This window comes from Hyla sarda, chromosome 5 (assembly GCF_029499605.1).
Source record: "Hyla sarda isolate aHylSar1 chromosome 5, aHylSar1.hap1, whole genome shotgun sequence".
NCBI lineage: Eukaryota > Metazoa > Chordata > Amphibia > Anura > Hylidae > Hyla > Hyla sarda.
In genome coordinates, this window is record NC_079193.1 from 379,374,491 (window position 1) to 379,397,646 (window position 23,156).

Sequence of the window (23,156 nt, forward strand, 5' to 3'; positions counted from 1 at the left end):
CTCAGAGAGTTATCACTGTGTTATCTGTGGTGTTACATAGGACTGCAGGTCACATCTATACATTATCTGTACTCAGAGAGTTATCACTGTGTTATCTGTGGTGTTACATAGGACTGCAGGTCACATCTATACATTATCTGTACTCAGAGAGTTATCACTGTTATCTGTGGTGTTACATAGGACTGCAGGTCACATCTATACATTATCTGTACTCAGAGAGTTATCACAGTGTTATCTGTGGTGTTACATAGGACTGCAGGTCACATCTATACATTATCTGTACTCAGAGAGATATCACCGTGTTATCTGTGGTGTTACATAGGACTGCAGGTCACATCTATACATTATCTGTACTCAGAGAGTTATCACTGTGTTATCTGTGGTGTTACATAGGACTGCAGGTGACATCTATACATTATCTGTACCCAGAGAGTTATCACTGTGTTATCTGTGGTGTTACATAGGACTGCAGGTCACATTTATACATTATCTGTACCCAGAGAGTTATCACTGTGTTATCTGTGGTGTTACATAGGACTGCAGGTCACATCTATACATTATCTGTACTCAGAGAGTTATCATTGTGTTATCTGTGGTGTTACATAGGACTGCAGATCACATCTATACATTATCTGTACTCAGAGAGTTATCACTGTTATCTGTGGTGTTACATAGGACTGCAGGTCACATCTATACATTATCTGTACTCAGAGAGTTATCACTGTTATCTGTGGTGTTACATAGGACTGCAGGTCACATCTATACATTATCTGTACTCAGAGAGTTATCACTGTGTTATCTGTGGTGTTACATAGGACTGCAGGTCACATCTATACATTATCTGTACTCAGAGAGTTATCACTGTGTTATCTGTGGTGTTACATAGGACTGCAGGTCACATCTATACATTATCTGTACTCAGAGAGTTATCACTGTTATCTGTGGTGTTACATAGGACTGCAGGTCACATCTATACATTATCTGTACTCAGAGAGTTATCACTGTGTTATCTGTGGTGTTACATAGGACTGCAGGTCACATCTACTACATTATCTGTACTCAGAGAGTTATCACTGTTATCTGTGGTGTTACATAGGACTGCAGGTCACATCTATACATTATCTGTACCCAGAGAGTTATCACTGTGTTATCTGTGGTGTTACATAGGACTGCAGGTCACATCTATACATTATCTGTACTCAGAGATTTATCACTGTGTTATCTGTGGTGTTACATAGGACTGCAGGTCACATCTATACATTATCTGTGCTCAGAGTTATCACTGTTATCTGTGGTGTTACATAGGACTGCAGGTGACATCTATACATTATCTGTACTCAGAGAGTTATCACTGTTATCTGTGGTGTTACATGGGACTGCAGGTCACATCTACTACATTATCTGTACTCAGAGAGTTATCACTGTTATCTGTGGTGTTACATAGGACTGCAGGTCACATCTATACATTATCTGTACTCAGAGAGTTATCACTGTTATCTGTGGTGTTACATAGGACTGCAGGTCACATCTACTACATTATCTGTACTCAGAGAGTTATCACTGTTATCTGTGGTGTTACATAGGACTGCAGGTCACATCTATACATTATCTGTACTCAGAGACTTATCACTGTGTTATCTGTGGTGTTACATAGGACTGCAGGTCACATCTATACATTATCTGTACTCAGAGAGTTACCACTGTTATCTGTGGTGTTACATAGGACTGCAGGTCACATCTATACATTATCTGTACTCAGAAACTTATCACTGTGTTATCTGTGGTGTTACATAGGACTGCAGGTCACATCTATACATTATCTGTACTCAGATAGTTATCACTGTTATCTGTGGTGTTACATAGGACTGCAGGTCACATCTATACATTATCTGTACTCAGAGAGTTATCACTGTTATCTGTGGTGTTACATAGGACTGCAGGTCACATCTATACATTATCTGTACTCAGAGACTTATCACTGTGTTATCTGTGGTGTTACATAGGACTGCAGGTCACATCTATACATTATCTGTACTCAGATAGTTATCACTGTTATCTGTGGTGTTACATAGGATTGCAGGTCACATCTATACATTATCTGTACTCAGAGAGTTATCACTGTTATCTGTGGTGTTACATAGGACTGCAGGTCACATCTATACATTATCTGTACTCAGAGAGTTATCACTGTGTTATCTGTGGTGTTACATAGGACTGCAGGTCACATCTACTACATTATCTGTACTCAGAGAGTTATCACTGTGTTATCTATGGTGTTACATAGGACTGCAGGTCACATCTATACATTATCTGTACTCAGAGAGTTATCACTGTTATCTGTGGTGTTACATAGGACTGCAGGTCACATCTATACATTATCTGTACTCAGAGAGTTATCACTGTTATCTGTGGTGTTACATAGGACTGCAGGTCACATCTACTACATTATCTGTACTCAGAGAGTTATCACTGTTATCTGTGGTGTTACATAGGACTGCAGGTCACATCTATACATTATCTGTACTCAGAGACTTATCACTGTGTTATCTGTGGTGTTACATAGGACTGCAGGTCACATCTATACATTATCTGTACTCAGAGAGTTATCACTGTTATCTGTGGTGTTACATAGGACTGCAGGTCACATCTATACATTATCTGTACTCAGAGACTTATCACTGTGTTATCTGTGGTGTTACATAGGACTGCAGGTCACATCTATACATTATCTGTACTCAGATAGTTATCACTGTTATCTGTGGTGTTACATAGGACTGCAGGTCACATCTATACATTATCTGTACTCAGAGAGTTATCACTGTTATCTGTGGTGTTACATAGGACTGCAGGTCACATCTATACATTATCTGTACTCAGAGAGTTATCACTGTGTTATCTGTGGTGTTACATAGGACTGCAGGTCACATCTATACATTATCTGTACTCAGAGAGTTATCACTGTTATCTGTGGTGTTACATAGGACTGCAGGTCACATCTATACATTATCTGTACTCAGAGAGTTATCACTGTGTTATCTGTGGTGTTACATAGGACTGCAGGTCACATCTATACATTATCTGTACTCAGAGAGTTATCACTGTGTTATCTGTGGTGTTACATAGGACTGCAGGTCACATCTATACATTATCTGTACTCAGAGAGTTATCACTGTTATCTGTGGTGTTACATAGGACTGCAGGTCACATCTATACATTATCTGTACTCAGAGAGTTATCACTGTGTTATCTGTGGTGTTACATAGGACTGCAGGTCACATCTATACATTATCTGTACTCAGAAACTTATCACTGTGTTATCTGTGGTGTTACATAGGACTGCAGGTCACATCTATACATTATCTGTACTCAGATAGTTATCACTGTTATCTGTGGTGTTACATAGGACTGCAGGTCACATCTATACATTATCTGTACTCAGAGAGTTATCACTGTTATCTGTGGTGTTACATAGGACTGCAGGTCACATCTATACATTATCTGTACTCAGAGACTTATCACTGTGTTATCTGTGGTGTTACATAGGACTGCAGGTCACATCTATACATTATCTGTACTCAGATAGTTATCACTGTTATCTGTGGTGTTACATAGGATTGCAGGTCACATCTATACATTATCTGTACTCAGAGAGTTATCACTGTTATCTGTGGTGTTACATAGGACTGCAGGTCACATCTATACATTATCTGTACTCAGAGAGTTATCACTGTGTTATCTGTGGTGTTACATAGGACTGCAGGTCACATCTACTACATTATCTGTACTCAGAGAGTTATCACTGTGTTATCTATGGTGTTACATAGGACTGCAGGTCACATCTATACATTATCTGTACTCAGAGAGTTATCACTGTTATCTGTGGTGTTACATAGGACTGCAGGTCACATCTATACATTATCTGTACTCAGAGAGTTATCACTGTTATCTGTGGTGTTACATAGGACTGCAGGTCACATCTACTACATTATCTGTACTCAGAGAGTTATCACTGTTATCTGTGGTGTTACATAGGACTGCAGGTCACATCTATACATTATCTGTACTCAGAGACTTATCACTGTGTTATCTGTGGTGTTACATAGGACTGCAGGTCACATCTATACATTATCTGTACTCAGAGAGTTATCACTGTTATCTGTGGTGTTACATAGGACTGCAGGTCACATCTATACATTATCTGTACTCAGAGACTTATCACTGTGTTATCTGTGGTGTTACATAGGACTGCAGGTCACATCTATACATTATCTGTACTCAGATAGTTATCACTGTGTTATCTGTGGTGTTACATAGGACTGCAGGTCACATCTATACATTATCTGTACTCAGAGAGTTATCACTGTTATCTGTGGTGTTACATAGGACTGCAGGTCACATCTATACATTATCTGTACTCAGAGAGTTATCACTGTGTTATCTGTGGTGTTACATAGGACTGCAGGTCACATCTATACATTATCTGTACTCAGAGAGTTATCACTGTTATCTGTGGTGTTACATAGGACTGCAGGTCACATATATACATGATCTGTACTCAGAGAGTTATCACTGTGTTATCTGTGGTGTTACATAGGACTGCAGGTCACATCTATACATTATCTGTACTCAGAGAGTTATCACTGTTATCTGTGGTGTTACATAGGACTGCAGGTCACATCTATACATTATCTGTACTCAGAGAGATATCACTGTTATCTGTGGTGTTACATAGGACTGCAGGTCACATCTATACATTATCTGTACTCAGAGAGTTATCACTGTGTTATCTGTGGTGTTACATAGGACTGCAGGTCACATCTATACATTATCTGTACAGAGAGAGTTATCACTGTTATCTGTGGTGTTACATAGGACTGCAGGTCACATCTATACATTATCTGTACTCAGAGAGTTATCACTGTTATCTGTGGTGTTACATAGGACTGCAGGTCACATCTATACATTATCTGTACTCAGAGAGTTATCACTGTTATCTGTGGTGTTACATAGGACTGCAGGTCACATCTACTACATTATCTGTACTCAGAGAGTTATCACTGTTATCTGTGGTGTTACATAGGACTGCAGGTCACATCTATACATTATCTGTACTCAGAGACTTATCACTGTGTTATCTGTGGTGTTACATAGGACTGCAGGTCACATCTATACATTATCTGTACTCAGAGAGTTATCACTGTTATCTGTGGTGTTACATAGGACTGCAGGTCACATCTATACATTATCTGTACTCAGAGACTTATCACTGTGTTATCTGTGGTGTTACATAGGACTGCAGGTCACATCTATACATTATCTGTACTCAGATAGTTATCACTGTTATCTGTGGTGTTACATAGGACTGCAGGTCACATCTATACATTATCTGTACTCAGAGAGTTATCACTGTTATCTGTGGTGTTACATAGGACTGCAGGTCACATCTATACATTATCTGTACTCAGAGAGTTATCACTGTGTTATCTGTGGTGTTACATAGGACTGCAGGTCACATCTATACATTATCTGTACTCAGAGAGTTATCACTGTTATCTGTGGTGTTACATAGGACTGCAGGTCACATATATACATGATCTGTACTCAGAGAGTTATCACTGTGTTATCTGTGGTGTTACATAGGACTGCAGGTCACATCTATACATTATCTGTACAGAGAGAGTTATCACTGTTATCTGTGGTGTTACATAGGACTGCAGGTCACATCTATACATTATCTGTACTCAGAGAGTTATCACTGTTATCTGTGGTGTTACATAGGACTGCAGGTCACATCTATACATTATCTGTACTCAGAGAGTTATCACTGTTATCTGTGGTGTTACATAGGACTGCAGGTCACATCTATACATTATCTGTACTCAGAGACTTATCACTGTGTTATCTGTGGTGTTACATAGGACTGCAGGTCACATCTATACATTATCTGTACTCAGATAGTTATCACTGTGTTATCTGTGGTGTTACATAGGACTGCAGGTCACATCTATACATTATCTGTACTCAGAGAGTTATCACTGTTATCTGTGGTGTTACATAGGACTGCAGGTCACATCTATACATTATCTGTACTCAGAGAGTTATCACTGTGTTATCTGTGGTGTTACATAGGACTGCAGGTCACATCTATACATTATCTGTACTCAGAGAGTTATCACTGTTATCTGTGGTGTTACATAGGACTGCAGGTCACATATATACATGATCTGTACTCAGAGAGTTATCACTGTGTTATCTGTGGTGTTACATAGGACTGCAGGTCACATCTATACATTATCTGTACTCAGAGAGTTATCACTGTTATCTGTGGTGTTACATAGGACTGCAGGTCACATCTATACATTATCTGTACTCAGAGAGATATCACTGTTATCTGTGGTGTTACATAGGACTGCAGGTCACATCTATACATTATCTGTACTCAGAGAGTTATCACTGTGTTATCTGTGGTGTTACATAGGACTGCAGGTCACATCTATACATTATCTGTACAGAGAGAGTTATCACTGTTATCTGTGGTGTTACATAGGACTGCAGGTCACATCTATACATTATCTGTACTCAGAGAGTTATCACTGTTATCTGTGGTGTTACATAGGACTGCAGGTCACATCTATACATTATCTGTACTCAGAGAGTTATCACTGTTATCTGTGGTGTTACATAGGACTGCAGGTCACATCTACTACATTATCTGTACTCAGAGAGTTATCACTGTTATCTGTGGTGTTACATAGGACTGCAGGTCACATCTATACATTATCTGTACTCAGAGACTTATCACTGTGTTATCTGTGGTGTTACATAGGACTGCAGGTCACATCTATACATTATCTGTACTCAGAGAGTTATCACTGTTATCTGTGGTGTTACATAGGACTGCAGGTCACATCTATACATTATCTGTACTCAGAGACTTATCACTGTGTTATCTGTGGTGTTACATAGGACTGCAGGTCACATCTATACATTATCTGTACTCAGATAGTTATCACTGTTATCTGTGGTGTTACATAGGACTGCAGGTCACATCTATACATTATCTGTACTCAGAGAGTTATCACTGTTATCTGTGGTGTTACATAGGACTGCAGGTCACATCTATACATTATCTGTACTCAGAGAGTTATCACTGTGTTATCTGTGGTGTTACATAGGACTGCAGGTCACATCTATACATTATCTGTACTCAGAGAGTTATCACTGTTATCTGTGGTGTTACATAGGACTGCAGGTCACATATATACATGATCTGTACTCAGAGAGTTATCACTGTGTTATCTGTGGTGTTACATAGGACTGCAGGTCACATCTATACATTATCTGTACAGAGAGAGTTATCACTGTTATCTGTGGTGTTACATAGGACTGCAGGTCACATCTATACATTATCTGTACTCAGAGAGTTATCACTGTTATCTGTGGTGTTACATAGGACTGCAGGTCACATCTATACATTATCTGTACTCAGAGAGTTATCACTGTTATCTGTGGTGTTACATAGGACTGCAGGCAGCACTGTTTATCACGTTGTAATGTGTCTTTGCTGCCAGATTCTCCATTTCATCCAGAATTATTCCGTCTGCCTCCTCCGTGGATTCGCTCCTCATCTGCATCGTGTGACCTTTACAGTAAATGAGAAGCAGAATTCCTTCACATTCATCCTGATCGCTCGGGCAGCACCTGGTAACACTCCATCTGCATCTGTCATGTGCCAAGTAATCCTCCTCCCCCAGCCGCCCCCGCACTTACAGCAGGTGCGCGCTCCTCAAGTGTCGCCTCAGGGGAGATCCTTCTCCATTCTGCAGGTACTTCTTTATGGACTCACTGAATAGGGTCTGTTCTAAGGTTCTAAGAGTCAAATGGATTTCTTAAAGGGGTACTCCAGTGGAATTTTTATTTTTTTAAATCAACTGGTGCCAGAAAGTTAAAGGGGTATTCCAGGCCAAAACTCGATTAGAAAATCTTAATCCTTCCAATAGTTATTAGCTTCTGAAGTTGAGTTGTTATTTTCTGTCTAACTGCTCTCTGATGACTCACGTCCCTATGGGGATATTCTCCCATCATGCACAGCTCCCGGGACGTGACATCATCATTGAGCGGTTAGACAGAAAACTTCAGAAGCTAATAACTATTGGAAGGATTAAGATTTTTTAATAGAAGTAATTTACAAATCTGTTTAACTTTCCGGAGCCAGTTGATAAATAATTTTATTTTTTTTTGCCTGGAATACCCCTTTAACCCCTTAAGGACATAGGGCGTATCCATACGCCCCCGTTTCCAAGTCCTTAAGGACCGAGGGCGTATGGATACGCGCTGAGCATTTCCGGCCCCGCCGCTAGCCGGAGGGGAGCCGGTGCCCGATGCCTGCTGAAATCGTTCAGCAGGCATCCCGGCATATCGCCCAGGGGGGGTCATTATGCCCCCCCATGTCGGCGATTGCCGCAGATCGCTGGACAATTCAGTCCAGCGATCTGCGGCAGATTCCGGGTCAATCGGGTCTCCAGTGACCCGATGACCCGGAATTACTGGCTGATCGGGGCCGTCAGAGACAGAACCAGCAGGGGTGAGGTGGCATTGGTGCCACCTCACGATCGCCCTGATTCGTCGGCCGGATTACCGGCCGACCAATCAGGGCGCCTGCTGTGGGTGTCACTCCCGCACCCGCTCCGCCCCTCTTCCGGAGGACGTGAACGGGTGCGGGAAGACGACCCCGGGTGCTGGGGACCCCGATCCCCGGCGTCAATGTTGGGATCGGGGCCCCAGGAGCGACAGCGAGGGACAGTCCTGTGTGGATCGTTGGAGGTGAGTGACAGCCTCCTGCTGTTGCTTAGCAACATCTCCCAGCATGCAAAAAGGGCATGCTGGGAGCTGTAGTTATGCAACAGCAGGAGGCAGACCACCACAACTCCCAGCATGCCCTTATGGGCATGCTGGGACTTGTAGTTTTGCAACAGCTGGAGGCACATTCTTTCTATGGAAAAGTGTACCTTCAGCTGTTGTGTAACTACAACTCCCAGCTTGCACAAACAGCTAAAGTGCATGCTGGGAGTTGTAGTAGTGCATCTGCTGGTTGCATAACTACAACTCCCAGCATGCCCGTTGACTGTCGGTGACTGCTGGGAGTTGTAGTTTTGCAACAGCTGAAGGCACACTGAGTTATATAGCAAACCAGTGTGTCTCCAGCTGTTGCATAACTACAATCCCCAGCATCCCCAGCCAATGTAGTATGCCTCCGGCTGTTGCATAACTACAAGACCCAGCATGCCCTTCCGCTGTCTGTACATGCTGGGGGTTGTAGCTTTTGCAACAGCTGAAGGCACACTGGTTGCAAAACACTGAGTTTGTTACCAAACTCGGTGTTTCACAACCTGTGTGTCTCCAGCTGTTGCAAAACTACAACTCCCAGCATGCACTGATAGACCGTCCATGCTGGGAGTTGTAGTTTTGCAACAGCTGGATGTTTCCCCCCCCAATAATGTGAATGTACAGGGTACACTCACATGGGCGGAGGATTACAGTAAGTATCCGGCTGCAAGTTTGAGCTGCGGCAAATTTTCTGCCGCTGCTCAAACTGCCAGCGAGAAACTACTGTGAACCCCCGCCCGTGTTACTGTACCCTAAAAACACTACACTACACTAACACAAAATAAAATAAAAAGTAAAAAACACTACATATACACATACCCCTACACAGCCCCCCTCCCCTCCCCAATAAAAATGAAAAACGTCTGGTACGCCACTGTTTCCAGAACGGAGCCTCCAGCTGTTGCAAAACAACTACTCCCAGTATTGCCAGATAGCCACTGACTGTCCATGCATGCTGGGAGTTTTACAACAGCTGGAGGCACCCTGTTTGGGAATCACTGGCGTAGAATACTCCTATGTCCACCCCTATGCAAGTCCCTAATTTAGGCCTCAAATGCGCATGGCGCTCTCACTTTGGAGCCCTGTTGTATTCCAAGGCAACAGTTTAGGGCCACATATGGGGTATCGCCGTACTCGGGAGAAATTGTGTTACAAATTTTGGTGGATATTTTCTGCTATTACCCTTTTTAAAAATGTAAAATTTTTGGGAAAACAAGCATTTTAGGTAAAAAATTTAATTTTTTTTTACATATACAAAAGTCATGAAACACCTGTGGGGTATAAAGGTTCACTTAACCCCTTGTTACGTTCCCCGAGGGGTCTAGTTTCCAAAATGGTATGCCATGTGTTGTTTTTTTTTGCTGTCCTGGCACCATAGGGGCTTCCTAAATGCGGCATGCCCCCAGAGCAAAATTTGCTTTCAAAAAGCCAAATGTGACTCCTTCTCTTCTGAGACCTGTAGTGTGCCAGCAGAGCACTTTTCACCCCCATATGGGGTGTTTTCTGAATCGGGAGAAATTGGGCTTAAAATTTTGGGGGGTATTTTCTGCTATTACACTTTTTAAAAATGTAAAATTTTTGGGAAATCAAGCATTTTAGGTAAAAAAAAAAATATTTTTTTTACATATGCAAAAGTCGTGAAACACCTGTAGGGTATTAAGGTTCACTTTACCGCTTGTTACGTTCCCTGAGGGGTCTAGTTTCCAAAATGGTATGCCATGTGTGTTTTTTTGCTGTCCTGGCACCATAGGGGCTTCCTAAAGGTGACATGCCCCCCAAAAACCATTTGTCGCTCCTTCCCTTCTGAGCCCTCTACTGCGCCCGCCGAACACTTTACATAGACATATGAGGTATGTGCTTTCTCGAGAGAAATTGGGTTTCAAATACAAGTAAAAATTTTCTCCTTTTTACCCCTTGCAAAAATTCAAAAATTGGGTCTACAAGAACATGCGAGTGTAAAAAATGAAGATTTTGAATTTTCTCCTTCACTTTGCTGCTATTCCTGTGAAACACCTAAAGGGTTAATACACTTACTGAATGTCATTTTGAATACTTTGGGGGGTGTAGTTTTTATAATGGGGTCTTTTATGGGGTATTTGTAATATGAAGACCCTTCAAATCCACTTCAAACCTGAACTGGTCCATGAAAAATAGCGAGTTTGAAAATTTTGTGAAAAATTTCAAAATTGCTGCTGAACTTTGAAGCTCTCTGGTGTCTTCCAAAAGTAAAAACTCATAAATTTTATGATGCAAACATCAAGTAGACATATTGTATATGTGAATAAAATGTTTTATTTTGAATATCCATTTTCCTTACAAGCAGAGAGCTTCAAAGTTAGAAAAATGCAAAATTTTCATTTTTTTCATCAAATTTGGGGATTTTTCACCAAGAAAGGATGCAAGTTACCATAAAATTTTACCACTAAGTTAAAGTAGAATATGTCACGAAAAAACAATCTCGGAATCAGAATGATAACTAAAAGCATCAGAGTTATTAATGTTTAAAGTGACAGTGGTCAGAATTGCAAAAAACGCTCCGGTCCTTAAGGTGAAAAAGGGTTCGGTCCTTAAGGGGTTAAACAGATTTGTAAATGACTTCTATTAAAAAATCTTAATCCTTCTAGTACTTATTAGCTGCTGAATACTACATAGGAAATTATTTTCTTTTTGGAACACAGAGCTCTCTGCTGAATTATGATTACAGTGCTCTCTGCTGACATCTCTGTCCATTTTAGGAACTGTCCAGAGTAGGAGAAAATCCCCATGGAAAACATATGCTGCTCTGGACAGTTCCTAAAATGGACAGAGATGTCAGCAGAGAGCACTGTGTTCCAAAAAGAAAACAGTTTCCACTGTAGTATTCAGCAGCTAATAAGTAATGGAAGGATTAAAGGGGTATTCCAGGCAAAAACTTTTTTTATATATATATCAACTGGCTCCGGAAAGTTAAACAGATTTGTAAATTACTTCTATTAAAAAATCTTAATCCTTCCAATAGTTATTAGCTTCTGAAGTTTTCTGTCTAACTGCTCAATGATGATGTCACGTCCCGGGTGCTGTGCATGATGGGAGAATATCCCCCATAGGAACTGCACAGCTCCCGGGACGTGAGTCATCAGAGAGCAGTTAGACAGAAAACAGCAACTCAACTTCAGAAGCTAATAACTATTGGAAGGATTAAGATTTTTTAATAGAAGTAATTTACAAATCTATTTAACTTTCCGGAGCCAGTTGATTTAAAATAAAAAAAAGTTTTCCACCGGTGTACCCCTTTAATGCAGTGTTTCCCAACCAGGGTGCCTCCAGCTGTTGCAAAACTACAACACCCAGCATGCCCGGACAGCCAAAGGCTGTCCGGGCATGCTGGGAGTTGTAGTTTTGCAACAGCTGGAGGCAACCAGATTGGGAAACAGCACCCCCACCATGATGACTGTAGACAGGACGCACTCGTCTTTGTCCCCCTCACCTGGTTGTCGCTAGTGATAAGCGGCAGAGGCCATATTCGAATTTGCGATATTTCATAAATGTCATATATTGACATTTATTTATCCATATTCGCTATGTTTGTTCACTTCTTTTCCATGCGAAAATTTGCATAAAAATTTGCATAAAAAGTTGCATGAGAAAAAAAATTACGAATATTCATCATTACGAATATATAACACTATATTCTAAACATTTGCAAAATCGCGAAGTGCCGATATTCGCGATAAAAATTTGCATCACGAATATTCGTGCTCAACACTAGTTGTCGCCACACACACCTGACACCATCTGAACCAAATACGTTTATCTTGGTCTCATCGGACCCCAGGACATCAGACCCCAGGACATCGGACCCCAGTAATCCATGTCCTTAGTCTGCTTGTCCTCAGCAAACTGTGTTCGCTGCTTTTTTGCGTTTCTGGGGCGACAGCCATGCAGACCAATTTGATGCAGTGTGCGGCGTATGGTCTGAGCACTGACAGGCTGACTTCCACCTCTTCAACCTTTGCAGCAATGCTGGCAGGACTCATATCTATTTCCCAAAGACAACCTCTGGATATGACGCTAAGCATGTGCACTCAACTTCTTTGGACGATCATAGCGAGTGGAACCTGTCCTGTGAAACCGCTGTATGGTCTTTCCCACCGTGCTGCAGCTCAGGTTCAGGCTTCTTATAGCATTTTATTTCAGATCATCAGAGAGGAGCCATGTTTCATAACTTCCAGTGACCAGTATTAGAGAGTGTGAGAGCGATAACACCAAATTTGAAGGGGAACCCTAGGGAAAAACAAATTCACACCAACTGGTGCCAGAAAGTTAAACAGAATTGTAAATTACTTCTATTTAAAAATCTTAACCCTTCCAGTACTTATTAGCTGTTGAATGCTCCACAGGATGTTAAAGAGATATTCCAGGATTTATTTATTTATTTATTTATTTTCATATCAACTGGCTCCAGAAAGTTAAACAGATTTGTAAATTACTTCTATTAAATAATCTTAATCCTTCCAATAATTATCAGCTGCTGAAGTTGAGTTGTTCTTTTCTGTCTGGCAACAGTGCTCTCTGCTGACACCTCTGCTTGTCTCGGGAACTGCACAGAGTAGAAGAGGTTTGCTATGGGGATTTGCTTCTACTCTGGACAGTTCCCGAGACAGGTGTCATCAGAGAGCAGTTAGATGGAAAAGAATAACTCAACTTCAGCAGCTCATAAGTACTGATAGGATTAAGATTTGTTTACTAGAAGTCATTTACAAATCTGTTTAACTTTCTGGAGCCAGTTGATATATATAATATATATATATATATATATATATATATATATATATATATATATATATAAAGTTTTTCCTGGATAACCCCTTTAAGTAGTTATTTCCAGTCTGACCACAGTGCTCTCTGCTGACATCTCTGTCCATTTTAGCAACCATGCATAGCAGATGTATGCTAAGGGAAGCATGGTGGCTCAGTGGTTAACCTTGCAGTGCTGGGGACTTGGGTTCAAATCCCACTAAGGACAACAATAAATAAATAAATAAAGAGTTATTATTATTATAATAACGTCAGCAGAGAGCACTGTGCTCGTGATGTCATCAGAGAGCATTCCAAAAAGAAAAGAATTTCCTCTGTAGCATTCAGCAGTTAATAAGTACAGGAAGGATTAAGATGTTTTAATAGAAGTCATTTACAAATATGTTTAACTTTCTGCCACCAGTTGATTTAAAAGAAAAAAGGTTTCCACCGGAGTACCCCTTTAATGGCCATACAAGATTAGATGCTGCACAAGAGGGACAACTAAAGAACAGAGATCAATATATATTATTGGTCTATATCAGTGGTCTTCAACCTGCGGACCTCCAGATGTTGCAAAACTACAACTCCCAGCATGCCCGGACAGCCGTTGGCTGTCCGGGCATGCTGGGAGTTGTAGTTTTGCAACATCTGGAGGTCCGCAGGTTGAAGACCACTGGCCTGTGTCCTTCCATGTCCTCCCATTGTCCGGGCATGCTGGGAGTTGTAGTTTTGCAACATCTGGAGGTTCGCAGGTTGAAGACCACTGGCCTGTGTCCTTCCATGTCCTCCCATTGTCCGGGCATGCTGGGAGTTGTAGTTTTGCAACATCTGGAGGTTCGCAGGTTGAAGACCACTGGCCTGTGTCCTTCCATGTCCTCCCATTGTCCGGGCATGCTGGGAGTTGTAGTTTTGCAACATCTGGAGGTCCGCAGGTTGAAGACCACTGGCCTGTGTCCTTCCATGTCCTCCCATTATGGTCTTTGTACCAACCTCATTTACATCCCATGTGTGACCTAAAAAACCTGACACAGAACCATAAAAGGCGAAATCCGCTCTACGGAAATTGCGAGTTCACGTGTCTAAATATAGAGAGGGTGCACAGGAGGCGACTAGGACGAGGAGCTGCCGGATCTCCAGCCTTCTTCTTATTTTACACCCACAGAGCACAGGAAATTCCCGCTTAGGATGTAATAACCGGCAATCAATTAGCGGCGTCTCAGCTGCCAAACGCGCAACCGGTCCTTTATTATTCAAATCAGGGCTAATTGTGGAATGGAGAATACTCAGGGGCGAGGACGAGGTGCGGGTGCTTTATAAGTGCGAAGAACATGGTGGAGGACGGCGTTGTCCGTTGTGCCTTAAGGCAAAAAAAATAAAACATTGGCGCACGTTTGACGAGCACTTTACAATAGTTTTTGGAGAGGGAACAGTATCAAAAAGAGTTATAAAGAATAAAATAAGCAATATTTCTGTATGGTGAAATGAGAAAAGTGGGCATGCTCTACAGAGAGTGGGCAAGCTCTACAGAGAGTGGGCATCCTGTACACAGAGTGGGCATGCTCTACAGAGAGTGGGCATACGCTACACAGAGTGGGCATCCTGTACACAGAGTGGGCATGCTCTACACTGAGCGGGAATCCTGTACACAGAGTGGGCATGCTCTACACAGAGTGGGCATGCTCTACAGAGAGTGGGCATATGCTACACAGAGTGGGCATCCTGTACACATAGTGAGCATGCTCTACACAGAGTGGGCATGCTCTACACAGAGTGGGCATATGCTACACAGAGTGGTTATCCTGTACACAGAGTGGGCATGCTCTACACAGAGTGGGCATGCTCTACAGAGAGTGGGCATACGCTACACAGAGTGGGCATCCTGTACACAGAGTGGGCATCCTGTACACAGAGTGGGCATGCTCTATACAGAGTTGGCATCCTGTACACAGAGTGGGCATCCTGTATACAGAGTGGACATGCTCTATACAGAGTGGGCATCCTGTACACAGAGTGGGCGTGCTTTACACAAAGTGGGCCTGCTCTATACAGAGTGGGCATGGTGCTCACAGCACAGGCGGGCTTTGCACAGAGTGGGCATCCTGTATACAGAGTGGACATGCTCTATACAGAGTGGGCATCCTGTACACAGAGTGGGCGTGCTTTACACAAAGTGGGCCTGCTCTATACAGAGTGGGCATGGTGCTCACAGCACAGGCGGGCTTTGCACAGAGTGGGCATCCTGTACACAGAGTGGGCATGCTCTACACAGAGTGAGTGTGCTTTACAAGGAGTGGGCATGCTGTACATAGAGTGGGCAAGCTCTATACACAGTGGGCGTGCTTAACACAGAGTGGGCATGCTGTACACAGAGTGGGCAAGCTCTATACACAATGGGCATTCTTAACACAGAGTGGGCATGCTGTACACAGAGTGGGCATGCTCTATACACAGAGTGGGCAAGCTCTATACACAGTGGGCATGCTTAACATAGAGTGGGCATGCTCTATACACAGAATGGGCAAGCTGTATACATAGAGTGGCAATGCTTTACACAGAGAGGGCATGCTTTACACAGAGTGGGCAAGCTCTATACACAGTGGGCATGATGTACACAGAGTGGACAAGCTCTATGCACAGTGGGCATGCTTAACAGAGTGGGCAAGCTCTATCCACAGTGGACACGCTTAACACAGAGTGGGCATGCTCTATACACAGAATGGGCATGCTCTATACACAGTGGGCATGTTTTACACAGAGAGGGCATGCTCTATACACAGAATGGGCAAGCTCTATACATAGAGAGGGCATGCTCTATACACAGAATGGGCAAGGTCTATACATAGAGAGGGCATGCTCTATACACAGAATGGGCAATCTCTATACACAGTGGGCATGTTTTACACAGAGAGGGCAGGCTCTATACACAGAATGGGCAAGCTCTATACATAGAGAGGGCATGCTCTATACACAGAATGGGCAAGGTCTATGCATAGAGAGGGCATGCTCTATACACAGAATGGGCAATCTCTATACACAGTGGGCATGTTTTACACAGAGAGGGCAGGCTCTATACACAGAATGGGCAAGCTCTATGCATAGTGTGGGCATATTTTACACAGAGAGGGCATGCTCTATACACAGAATGGGCAAGCTCAGAGTGGGCATAGTCCACACAAAACAGGCGGCCTTTATACAGAGTGGGCGTGCTCTACACAAAGTGAGCCAGGCCAAATTTATTCAGTAAAGAAAATCAGAAGTAACACAAGATTTATAGTTTACGGCAGGGTCTTCAAACCAGGTTGCCTCCGGCTGTTGCAAAACTACAAATCCCAGCATGCCTGGAGTAGTAATTTTGCAACAGCTGGAGGCAACCAGGTTGGGAAACACTGTTCTAAAAAATCAGCGTCAAGCGTTTACATGGCACCAAATGAATATAATGAATGGTATAGAAGGATCATTCCACACATCTGCTATAGAAATATCTCTCAACAAGCTGCCAACAAAGCCCCGGGTCAGGGTGGCATAGTAACGGGCGCGGAGGCGCAGAAAGCTGGGTACGTGCCGCGACGCTCTGCAGGTCTGATAATGGGTGACCTCCCCCACAGGTACAGAAGAATCATCCATTTGGCCCCGGACCCCCTTTATTCCCTACATTGTTTATCTCTGGCTCTGTTATATATAGACATTTGTACTGTCACAGAATGGTGAGCGTAGACCAGAAGAAGAGCGAGCGTCTACGAGGACGAGCACTGATTCACGTTCAAGGTCGGCTGTCAATGACGATGTATACTATTGTATGTTACTCTGAGCATAGAACTACCTGCGCCCACTACTCCTAGTATATTATGTATGTGTGGCCCCGGGGCCCCTCCTGTATGACTGATGTCCATTCATACACAGCTCAGATCTATTCATCACCTGCTTCCTATGTAGTTCCGGCCCAGCGCTCACGATGCTCTTCACTGCAGCCCTGCTCCCTTAAAGGGATATTCTACAATCAGAAATTTGTATTTAAATAAGAATCACCCGAAGATATATAACTACCTAATAATGTTATCACAAATTATACTGGCTTTAGTATGTTTTTGATTGAAACACCCCTGACAGGAAGTTGTTTAGTTCTCTCATTGTCAGTAGGGTGTTGTCTCAGCAGCTTCCCAGCTCCTCCCCCTCTCCTGACAGGAAGTTATGTAGTCCTCTCATTGTCAGTGTGGTGTTGTCTCCAGTTCTCTGGCTCCTCTCTCCTGACAGGAAGTTGTGTAATCCTCTCATTGTCAGTGTGGTATTGTCTCCAACTCCTTGGCTCCTTCCTTTCTCTGGACATAAAATTGTGTAGTCCTCTCCTTGTTAGTGTGGTGTTGTCCCAGAAGCTTTCAACTCCTCCCTTTCTCCTAACTGGAAGTTGTATAGTCTTCTCTTTGTCAGTGTGGTGTTGCCTCAGCAGTTTCCAACTCCTCCCTTTCTCCTAACAGGAAGTTGTGTAGTCCTCTCTTTGTCAGTTAGGTGTTGTCTCAGCAGCCCCTGGCTCCTCCCTCTCTCCTGACATAAAATTGTGCAGTCCTCTCCTTGTCAGTGTGGTGTTGTCTCAACAGCTCCCAACTCCTCTCTTTCTCTTAACATGAAGTTGTGTAGTCCTCTCATTGTCAGTGTGGTGTTGTCTCAGCAGCCTCTGGCTCCTCCATCTTTCCTAACAGGAAGTTGTGTAGTCCTCTCCTCTTTCTCTCCTGACTGGAAGTTGTGTAGTCTTCTATTTGTAGGTGGGGTGTTGTCTCAGCAGTGCCCCAGCTCCTCCCTCTCTCCTGAGAATTTTTTTTTTCTGCTGTCTTCGGAAGCTTGGCTGGATCTTTAGTTTGAGCTCAAACCCCGCCCTTTGGGTGATGTCACTTCCTCTTTGGCACTTTGATGAAAAAATTGAAAAAGATGATTTTATAAGATTGGTAACAACCATCAGCTCCAGGAAAGGGGCAATTTACTTATATACCCTGATATCGATCTAACATGTCAGCAGTTCCCTATGAAGACCCCATAGACAAGACATCTTAACCCCTTAAGGACTGAGCCCTTTTTCACCTTAAGGACTCGGCCGTTTTTTGCACATCTGACCACTGTCACTTTAAACATTAATAACTCTGATGCTTTTAGTTATCATTCTGATTCCGAGATTGTTTTTTCGTGACATATTCTACTTTAACTTAGTGGTAAAATTTTGTGGTAACTTGCATCCTTTCTTGGAGAAAAATCCCATCAATTTGATGAAAAATTTGAAAATTTTGCATTTTTCTAACTTTGAAGCTCTCTGCTTGTAAGGAAAATGGATATTCCAAATATTTTTTTTATTCACAAATACAAAATGTCTACTTTATGTTTGCATCATAAAATTGATGAGTTTTTACTTTTGGAAGACACCAGAGGGCTTCAAAGTTCCGCAGCAATTTTCCAATTTTTCACAAAATTTCCAAACTCACTATTTTTCAGGGACCAGTTCAGGTTTGAAGTGGATTTGAAGGGTCTTCATATTAGAAATACCCCATAAATGACCCCATTATAAAAACTGCACCCCCCAAAGTATTCAAAATGACATTCAGTCAGTGTTTTAACCCTTTAGATGTTTCACAGGAATAGAAGCAAAGTGAAGGAGAAAATTCACAATCTTCATTTTTTACACTCGCATGTTCTTGTAGACCCAATTATTGAATTTTTACAAGGGGAAAAGGAGAAAATTTATATTTGTATGTATAACCCAATTTCTCTCGAGTAAGCACATACCTCATATGTCTATGTAAAGTGTTCGGCGGGCGCAGTAGAGGGCTCAGAAGCGAAGGAGCGAGAAGGGGATTTTGGAGAGTACGTTTTTCTGAAATGGTTTTTGGGGGGCATGTTGCATTTAGGAAGCCCCTATGGTACCAGAACAGCAAAAAACAAAACAAAACATATGGCATACCATTTTGGAAACTTGACCCCTTGAGGAACGTAACAAGGAATAAAGTGAGCCTTAATACCCCATAGGGGTTTCACGACTTTTGCATATGTAAAGAAATAAATAAAATAAAAATTTCACAAAAATGTGTTTCCCCCAAATTTCACATTTTTGCAAGGGTTAATAGCAGAAAATACCCCCAAAAATTATGTATTATGTATATTAAGTATGGAGGTACCCCATAAGTTGGCCTGAAGTGCACTACGGGCGAACTACAATGCTCAGAAGAGAAGGAGTCATATTTGGCTTTTTGAGACCAAATTTTGCTCTGGGGGCATGTCGCATTTAGGAAGCCCCTATGGTGCCAGGACAGCAAAAAAAAAAAAAACACATGGCATACCATTTTGGAAACTAGACCCCTCAGTGAATGTAACAAGGGGTTAAGTGAACCTTTATATCCCACAGGTATTTCACAACTTTTGGTAAAAAAAAAAAATCTTCTTTTTACCTAAAATGCTTGTTTTCCCAAAAATTTTACATTTTTAAAAAGGGTAAAAGCAGAAAATACTCCCCCAAAATTTGTAACACAATTTCTCCCGAGTACGGAGATACCCCATATGTGACCCTAAACTGTTGCCTTGAAATACGACAGGGCTTCAAAGTGCGCATTTGAGGCCTAAATTAGGGACTTGCATAGGGGTGGACATAGGGGTATTCTACGCCAGTGATTCCCAAACAGGGTGCCTCCAGCTGTTGCAAAACTCCCAGCATGACTGGACAGTCAGTGGTTGTCTGGTAATACTGGGAGTAGTTTTTTTGCAACAGCTGGAGGCTCCGTTCTGGAAACAGTGGCGTACCAGACGTTTTTCATTTTTATTGGGGAGGGGAGGGGGGCTGTGTAGGGGTATGTGTATATGTAGTGTTTTTTACTTTTTATTTTATTTTGTGTTAGTGTAGTGTAGTGTTTTTAGGGTACAGTCGGACGGGCGGGGGGTTCACAGTAGTTTCTCGCTGGCAGTTTGATCTGCGGCAGCTCAAACTTGCAGCCGGATACTTACTGTAAACCTCCGCCCATGTGAGTGTACCCTGTACATTCACATTGGGGGGGGGGGGGGGGGGAACATCCAGCTGTTGCAAAACTACAACTCCCAGCATGCGCTGACAGACTGTACATGCTGAGAGTTTTAGTTTTGCAACAGCTGTAGGCACACTGGTTATGTATCACTGAGTTTGTGACCTAACTCAGTGTTTCACAACCAGTGTGCCTCCAGCTGTTGCAAAACTACAACTCCCAGCATATACGGTGCATGCTGGGAGTTGTAGTTTGCAACAGCTGGAGGCACACCGGTCGTGAAACACTGAGTTAGGTAAAAGAAAAACTCTGAGTTTCACAACCAGTGTGCCTTCAGCTGTTGCAAAACTACAACTCTCAGCAGTCACCGACAGCCAATGGGCATGCTGGGAGTTGTAGTTATGCAACCAGCAGATGCACCACTACAGCTCCCAGCATGCACTTTAGCTGATTGTGCAAGCTGGGAGTTGTAGTTATACAACAGCTGAAGGTACACTTTTCCATAGAAAAAATGTGCCTCCAGCTGTTGCAAAACTATAAGTCCCAGCATGCCCATGAGGGAATGCTGGGAGTTGTGGTGGTCTGCCTCCTGCTGTTGCATAACTACAGCTCCCAGCATGCCCATGCATGGCAGGAGGCTGTCACTCACCTCCAACTGCTGCTCCACTCCGCCGCTGCAGGTCAGTCCCTCGCCACCGCTCCTGGGGCCCCGATCCCAACATTGACGCCAGGGATCGGGGTCCCCAGCTGCCGGGGTATACTTCCCGCACCCGATCACGTCCTCCGGAAGAGGGGCAGAGTGGGTTGTGGGAGTGACACCTGCAGCAAGTGCCCTGATTGGTCGGCCGGTAAACCGGCCGATGAATCAGGGCGATCGTGAGGTGTCACCAGTGCCACCTCACCCCTGCTGGTTCTGTCTCTGACGGCCCCGATCAGCCAGTAATTCCGGGTCACCGGGTCACTGGAGACACGATTGACCCGGAATCGCCGCAGATCGCTGGACTGAATTGTCCAGCGATCTGCGGCCATCGCCGACATGGGGGGGACATAATGACCCCCCTGGGCGATATGCCGGGATGCCTGCTGAACGATTTCATCAGGCATCGGGCACCGGCTCCCCTCCGGCTAGCGGTGGGGACCGGAATTCCCACGGGCGTATCAATACGCCCTGCGTCCTTAAGGACTCGGAATGCAGGGTGTATCCATATGCCCTGCGTCCTGAAGAGGTTAATAAAGTAGAGCGGTCAGGTCACAACACACTATTAGCATAGCAGTCTACTATACCGGGGATACTAGAAAGACTAAAAGTATAAATCAATAAATCAATATATAAATACAGTCTACTATACAGGGGATACTAGGAAGACTAAAAGTATAAATCAATAAATCAATATATAAATACAGTCTACTATACAGGGGATACTAGGAAGAAATAAACAAAGTTTTAAAAACATAATTGAATGCAAGAATTTAAATGTTACTATGTTCCCTTCTTCCATTTACTGTATCATAGGAAAAAACAGGAAGGAGTTAAAGTGTTTTTATTAGTTCCTACGAGAATCTCTATTTACATTGGTAGGAAAGGGTTAACAAGAGAACAACATAAACTGAGGAAATGGAGACATATTGTTATAGAAGGATCTGTATTTGTTACATATTATATACAGATGTAGCAGAGCTGAGCTCCCAGCAATAATAATCTGACCATTCAGCACCGTGGACAGATCCCCAGGATCTACTGGATCTACAGGATCTACAGGACATTCTCTTCATCCAGGAAATCTAGAAAGGAGTGAGGGCTGCGCGCCATGTATCAAAGCTCAGATGTAGCAGAGCTGAATTAGTTAATTTGAGTTGTGATATTTATATAGACTCTCTGAGTACAGATAATGTATAGATGTGACCTGCAGTCCTATGTAACACCACAGATAACAGTGATAACTCTCTGAGTACAGATAATGTATAGATGTGACCTGCAGTCCTATGTAACACCACAGATAACAGTGATAACTCTCTGAGTACAGATAATGTATAGATGTGACCTGCAGTCCTATGTAACACCACAGATAACACAGTGATAACTCTCTGAGTACAGATAATGTATAGATGTGACCTGCAGTCCTATGTAACACCACAGATAACACAGTGATAACTCTCTGAGTACAGATAATGTATAGATGTGACCTGCAGTCCTATGTAACACCACAGATAACAGTGATAACTCCCTGAGTACAGATAATGTATAGATGTGACCTGCAGTCCTATGTAACACCACAGATAACAGTGATAACTCTCTGAGTACAGATAATGTATAGATGTGACCTGCAGTCCTATGTAACACCACAGATAACAGTGATAACTCTCTGAGTACAGATAATGTATAGATGTGACCTGCAGTCCTATGTAACACCACAGATAACACAGTGATAACTCTCTGAGTACAGATAATGTATAGATGTGACCTGCAGTCCTATGTAACACCACAGATAACAGTGATAACTC